This window comes from Neopelma chrysocephalum, unplaced genomic scaffold (genome assembly GCF_003984885.1).
Source record: "Neopelma chrysocephalum unplaced genomic scaffold, ASM398488v2 Primary Assembly neopelma1_96177, whole genome shotgun sequence".
NCBI lineage: Eukaryota > Metazoa > Chordata > Aves > Passeriformes > Pipridae > Neopelma > Neopelma chrysocephalum.
Window position 1 is genome coordinate 52,924 of NW_020924826.1, and position 7,898 is coordinate 60,821.

Here is a 7,898-nt window from a genome sequence, read left to right on the forward strand (position 1 = left end):
TAAACTTTTATTTTAAGATAAAGGCACTATTCAGACACCTCTTTGAGAAACTTCACAAAAAGTTACTAATGTACTAACAGCTCCCTTTCTTCTCAAATAAAGTAATTGTATAATTAAGCTCTTTATGTAAGTGTAATGGTTTTAATAGGCCCTTAATAATATTTTCATGAAATTTTATGTCAGTAGAGATTGTATTTCTTGTTCTTCAATACAGTGCCTAAATAAAAGCTTCGAATATGATTTAAGCTCATCCATATTGGTAACCTTCTTTGAATTTAATTTGCTTTATCTTGCTTAATCCCAGATTTTTTCAGTGTCTTTGACTAGACTTCCTGAAGGCTGATGGGCGCTTCAGTGGTGTATGGAAACAGAAGTTACTTTTCAGTTTACAGTACCCTACAGCCTTTGAAGAAATGTGGGATTCTGGGATCCCCTAGCACTGAAGAAAAAAACTTTTTACCTTGCAGCTGTGAAAAATTTGTGGGACATTGAACAAGATGAGAGAGAAAAACTCCACTTCTCCAATTAAGGCAGTATGGACACATGCTATCATATACACTTGTCATGGTCATGGATTTTTTTTTGTTTATTTGGGGATGTTTTTTGGTTTTGTTTTGTTTGGGTTTGGGTTTGGGTTTGGTTTTGTTAGATTTTGTGGAAAAGCTTCAGGAAAGAGTTGAGATCCTCAAATAACATGGAACGATTGCAAACTCATGCCTCAAGCCTCTGCTCACACACAAATGCAAATAATTGGAAAGAACTATAAGCTGACAAGAATACTTACAAGCTCAGTCCATTAGTGGGATCTAAGCATCAAGGTTTTTAATTTCTTGAAAAATGATACTGCTAGATTAATAAACCTAAAAAAATAAGTTTTAGGGAGGTCTGGCAGGTTTGGTGGTGGTGGTCATGGTAGTGGTGGTGATGGTGGTTTGGTTTGGGTTTTTAACTTACAGGCATTTATAAAGGTTTTGTCTTAATCTGTAGTTGTATTTACTAGAGCTCCATGTTACTTAGACATTTTTCTGAAAGAAACTGGAAAGAGATCACATTTAGGAGACATTTCTGGTGTTTCAAAAAAAAAAAGTCAGAGTAAAGCTGAGAGATTTATATTGCAATATGTAAATGTGTGTTTTCCTACCTGGACTGATTTACAAATAGAAGACTGCAACAATATTAAAGTAAATAAAGAGTCATTCTTTTTCTTCACATGAACCTAAGCCTGGATCCACTGTTTGGCCTATTTTCTTACACAACTATGTCTCAAAAGACAAGAACCTTTTTGGGTCTCTCTTACAAAAATGATGCTTGAAGTAATATTGTGGAAGTACCCAATAACAAAATACTGCGTGGTGGTAGTTAAGTTACACTAGATAATCACAACATAAATCTTCAGTCCAACATGTAAAATGTAGTCTATTAAATGGTGAGATTCTATATCATTAAATGTGATAAAGCATGTAAAAACACTTTACTATATGGTTTTATGCATAGGAGGTGTGGTATTAACAGATAAATGTCTTTAACAGAAGTCAAAAATTCCTATCTAAGACAGCACTGCACAATGCAGTCCCACTAACTATGACCATCAACACGAACTCAATATCAAGAATATATTTCATTTAATCTGCCAGTTTCTGTGAAATTTTGGCAGCAATTGTGTTATCACTATGAAGTGAAAAATTTAGCTCTGCTAAAATATCACATGATAAATGATCCTAGAGGAAAACAGGGTCTGGGAACAGTTGACTCTCCAATGCATCCTAGACCATGAGTAGTTCCCATAATTAATTCTTCCTAAATAGAGTCTCAGCATATAACATTTTAAGGAAGGCCTTTTAATTGAACTGTACGACAACTACTTTAGGTGACTTGTTTAATAGTATTTGAAGGAAAAACACACATAGATCTGGCAAAACTGCTCAGCTGAATTTTTGGAGGGATTTATCTCCAACAAGGTTTGATCCACCTCTGGTTTTAATGCAACAGCCACGTACACTGTTGCTGACATAGTTTGTCACATTTACAGGATATGTTTGTTGTAGGAAACCCGTGCTCCCGAGCAGTGACACCACTGCTCTGAGAAATACCTGCTTTTTTTGTGTTTATCCATAGCTACACTCTAAGTGAAAATGAGGAGGCCAAAGCTCTGTATTTTTAACAGGAATTTACAGTCTTTCATTTACAACAGAGAAAGTTTCTACAAAGTCACAGCACTTGGGGGTTAACTCTAGAGAACACTCAGAGTTTTAGCACCATCTCTTGACAAAAACTTGCAAAATGCAATTATATAGTAAACTCTTTAGTAGTATTTAATTACGTAATAAATGGTAACTATGCCATGGCAGTAGTAATAGCAGTAGTAACAGCAACAGTAATTGCAAGACTAAGAGTAAGTATAGTAAGGCAAATAAAACAGCAGTAGGAAGTGCATTAACTACATAGAAAATATGCAGAATGAAGGCAAGGCTCAAGACTCAATGAGCTCCATATGATCCCAGATGGTTTTACTGAAGTTTTAGGCAGTTTTAAAACTATTTATCTATGAAGACTGTAACATTACGATCTTCAATGCATAAACTGTACTGTCTTCTGCATTTACTCCCAAGAATGAGTAGTAAATGGTAGAGACATATAGATTATGCTTAGGGTATCCAGGGTACACTTAGGATGTGGGTATGTCTAGGATTTATTTTCATTACTTTTTATTCTTCATATGTATCACATGAAAATATGCAGAGGTACATCAGCAAAAAGGGTCAGTGACATCAGAATAACTGTTTTTGAAAACTATGTCATCCAAAAACACCAGGTCTATGAAAACTTCAACTCTATCCCCAGACCTGACCTCCTTGTGAGGTCAAGAAAATAAAGCAAGAAAAATAAAATACAGTGAAAGAAAGGACTTGCAGCAACTCCTCAGTAACTACAGATTTGTACACAGAGTAAACTCCTATGGGAAGGTAATGACTGCATGCTTCTGCCAGGGACTATTGTGCTGATCGAGGCAGAAATGAAGTGGAAATGAAGTGTGTTAACACAATTTTTTTTTTGTGGATTTTCTGCTTTTTGGGGGGACCAGATGTAATCATTTTATTACAGAGGTAACTAATCAGGTCTGAGATAACAGTTCAGTTCAAAAAAAGATGAAGAGGAAAGTAGTCAATGTCCATACTCGGAAACATACATTCTCAGTTTCCTTCTCTAAATAAAACTTGAGCGCAGTCTTCTCAGCAGTTTCCAGCCTGTGCAAAATGATGGGAGCTATTATTTCCTTTGAGAACTTTGTGAGAGGATTAGTCATTGTGTTATAAGCCATTGTGATGCCAAGTCATGAAGCTCAGGGAAGAATCATCGGAAATCATCCTAATGCCCCATGCATAATGCTTTTTAAACAATTCCATTCAGAAAGTCAATCTCCTCTGTCACTTGCTGTAGTTTTCAGTGCATTAAAGAACACTGGATCTTTTACTACTGTTTCTGATACTATGAGTAAAGCCATTGACACAACTTTTGTAAGAAACATTTAAGATTTTCCTTATCTACTGAAATGTTCCAGTGGAAAATCAACAGACAGATAAAGATAATAATATTTTAATGACAGCAAAAATTCAGCCCGTATAGTTGCATGCCATTAAATTATTCAGTGTTTTGTACCTAGGCACAATAAAGCAGTGGTTATTTATGCAAGAGATGTAAGCGGTTTTGAACAGTAGACATAAGACCAGAATTCCACTTGTGTCATTTCAGATGGCAGTGAGCTTGTTGATACAGGGACAGCAAACAAAGGGGCAACTATAAACCACCAGAAAAAAAAAATCCAAGATATTTTCTAAACCGGTTTTACAAATGACGGTGATAATGCAAATGTAACTGTGAAATGCTGTAACGATCTGACAGCAGCAACCAAGGCTCCTCAAAATGACAGTCAGAGGGGCTGGGATGAAAGCTGCAAGATGCCTGCTGGTTAACCTGGTAATCAGAGAACCATCAATCAAAATCACACTTCCCTAAGATCTTAAGATTTTCAGGAGAGTAAATGAATGTACAATCTTGAGAATTTGCTCTCAAGAGAACTAGGACATATTTCTGCTACAAGATCTTAATTGGGTAGCAAAAGCTGTGTTTATTTAATCAGTTTTGCTGTTTCTTTTTTTTCCAGTTTGCAAATCAGCTGGATTCACTTTCTTGTTGTTTTGATGCTCCTCTTGTCTCGGGCACTTTTACTTCTCTTTTACCTTTTTCAGCACATATTAATCGCCTGTGTGTCTGCATTCCAACATATAAGCAGGAAGGGACTAGAGATTCTCACTCGTATTTCCCCTCCTCTTTGCAAAGAAAATCATGAGATTCAGAAAGTCGTTATTCTATACAAACTCTTGTAGGAATTTTGCTTACTCACAATGAATTTAACACAAGTTTCATCATATTATTACAAAATTAAATTATATTATTTCAAAAAGCAGTGATAGACAGACCTTGGTGGCAGAGAAAACAGGCACAGGTTGCAATGTTTGAAATGAGACAAAAGGAAAAGCTTTTTCACTCTGAGTGTGGTTAAATATTGTGGTAGTTTGCCAGAGAGGCTGTGAAACTATCATCCTTGGAAATATTCAAATATTGCCTGAGTGAGGCCCAAAGCAACTTGATAAATGTTATCCCTACTCCGCCTAAGGGAGACAGCTTTAGGAATCACAGGGTCCCTCCAAACACATAAACTTCTTTTTATGCCCAGTGGAATCATTAGCATGTTAGACAAATTTCTTCAGTTAACCACAAACCACAAAGAAGTAATGATTTTTAAAAATATTTTCTCTTTCTGAAACTTTTCTTCAGGTGTCTGCTGAAAGCATGGACATAAGTATAAGTTGCCTGAATGATTTTGCTCCTTTTTGGTAGAATTTTGCAGTACTGAACAGAAAGCATTGGCTAGCTGTGAGGGACAAAAAAATGACGTTTCATCAGACGAATAGTGCCGTTTGGATAACATGATTAAGTGTTGTAGCATCTGTTTCTCATTTGGTTAGGCCCTTCTAGACTCTGCTGCTAAGGGGCTTTGTGATACAAGAGACACTGGACAGGAATAAAGGTGTCCTACCCTTTAATATCCAGGAGTGATTTATTTCATCTCAGTTACTGACATTCAGGGTCGTCTACAATCATTTTCTGTCCATAGCTACATCGAAAAGAAATTATGTGTACTTCAGTACTGGAATTTTTAGGGGACAGAAATGGAGGAAATGGTAAACATGATTTCAAAGTGACACCTAACCCCTTAAAGCAAACCACTATAAGCTTAAAATAAAACAAATTTATCAATTTCCCGTAAAATGATATAAATATGATCTTTATTTATTTAGGTAACCAAAAAGCTTTTAAAAAGTACATTACTATATTACTAATGATTTCTAGACTATATGACAATTATTAGCTATGTTCTCATTTTTTATTAATTCTTTAATTTTATTTTAATAAAAAAATTCTTTCCTTTTACTTTCTAATATCCTTGTAATCTGCATGTTCATCATTATTCTCATTCATTTCTAAAAACAATTATTTATACTGTTACTTCTACTACATTAATAACACTGCAAAATTCTTTCAGTCCAGAGGTGTGATAAATGCAATTTGATTGTTCTTATTTAATGAAAAATGTGGCTGAGAATTTTAGGGCTTATAGTGTTAATTCATCGCTACTTCAGTGTTATTAAAGAAAAAAAAAAGTACTTCGGCCAGTGAGGAGCAAATTTCCTTAACCTTCTTTATGGAAATAGTTGGTTTCAATGATTTGATTGAATGCAAATGTGAAATCAATAATTGGTCTCCATATTGCAAGCAAAGCAGTGGGGAATGTAAAAACAGAGAAATGTCATGCTCCACACAGAGAATTCTATGTTTAAAAGACACACAGCCCAATCTCTAATGTCAAAAGTACAACTACTTTTTGACTACCATATCTACTAGTAATGAATTTACAGTTTTCTGATTAACTGATGTGTGCAGTCACTTGTGGGTTTTGGGGTTTTTTTTTGCAGAGCAAAGCAACATAAAAACTCACACAAAACAAGAACAAGGAGGAAGAAGATGATTTATTGGCTTAAATAGTTAGAGAAATCCTGAGGCTGTTTACACCTCTGGCATTTATTATTTCAGTTCATATGGAAAAGTGTATGGTCGTTCAACTCACTGTTCTAGAGGGTGCTGGAAAGACTAAAGACCACACGATGTACCAATACTATGGAGAAGTATCAGGAAAATAAATAAATCTATGAAAAATTTATGATATAGAATATTTTTTGATCTTCTTAAAAAAAAATCATTATCAGTGTGGAAAAAATACAATACAATATAATGTCTTCTGTCATGGAGAGGCCATGAGGGCTAAAAGAATATTTTTAACATATACATATCCTATTCTCTAGAATATGATTCATGTGTAGAAAAATATTCAACAGAAAATTATTGTGCTGATATTATTGTAATATCCTTTCCCTCTTTTGTTTAAATGTATATACAAATGTATATACAAATCTCTAATAGAATGGTAGCTTGAGCTATTCCTTAGGTTTAGTATCTTCAAGGCAGACAGTTAAATGGAACAGTCTAAAAAGAACAAATATAGTATTTTGAAGGACACCATAAATTCTACAAACACACTAGTGAGAGAAAAGTCCTAACCCGAATGTTGTTAACAGTCAATAGTAACAACCTTGTCTTATTTTTTATCATTCCTGCCATTTGTTTAGAACTATTCCATGGAAACACTTCTGTTTAGTGTATCTTCCTGCACACATTTAATTCTAACTTGTCAATAGGATTAGGTAAGAGAATTCAATTATCTTTGCTGACAGTTCAGTCATGTCTATTTCCCTACTATTCTGTTTACATTTTTACCATAAAGAGGAAAGCTTACATATCCAATCATTATATTATATTTTTCAATATAATTGAAAAATATATCAATTCAATGGATTTAAATGCCCACGTAAGTAAAATATTAATATATAAGATGAAGAAATTTGTAGTACATTTATATATTAATATATGTATGTATCAAAACATTTTATATAAAGACCCTTCTCATGTGTATTTTAATTAGAAACTTAGTATTTAGGATTTTTCATCCTGTTTACATGTTCTTTTGACCTCTCCTGCACATACCTGGCAACCAGTTTATTTGCATGGCATAAATAGCAAGAGCTCTCACAGAGGTTACCAGTGGTATCAGAGAGACTATCAAGTACTTCTGGAGGCCATTATTTGACGTTATTAAATGCATTCAGCAGTACAAGACATTTTATTACTTCATGTGGTATAATACCATTTGAAGAAATTTATGTACAAGGGTAAATGAAATTGCTTCAGATTGAACCTGGCACTAGAGAATCATAAAAAAAAACTGAAAAAAAATATTATAAAATAAATTTGACAGAAGGAAAAGCTTCAGTCAGAAATTCTAACTTTAGTTATCCCATGATATTTACCAGGTCTGGGAATCCGAGTGTTTTTCTCAAGAGAACAATGATTATAATAGTTCACCAATTACACGAACTGTTGTAGCAGTTTAAATGTATGTTCAAAATCTAGTAAAATCACAGTTAAATTGGGAGGAACATGGATCCATACAATATGAGATAAGGAAACAGTCAAAGGGTAAACAAGTTTGCCAGAAATATTATTGAGGTAAAATAGGTAAAAATGTTTACCTTTGGATTTATTTTTGTGAATTCTTTAAACACAAAGAGTCAGAAATTTTATTTATTTTGTCACCTTTTTTTTGATTTATATTTTTAATTCCACTGTACTAACTACAAAAAACTCTGGTATTACAGAAAACTCTGGTATTATTAGGTATTTATAATCCCCCAATAACACCTTCTAATCTCTTTCTTTCTCTG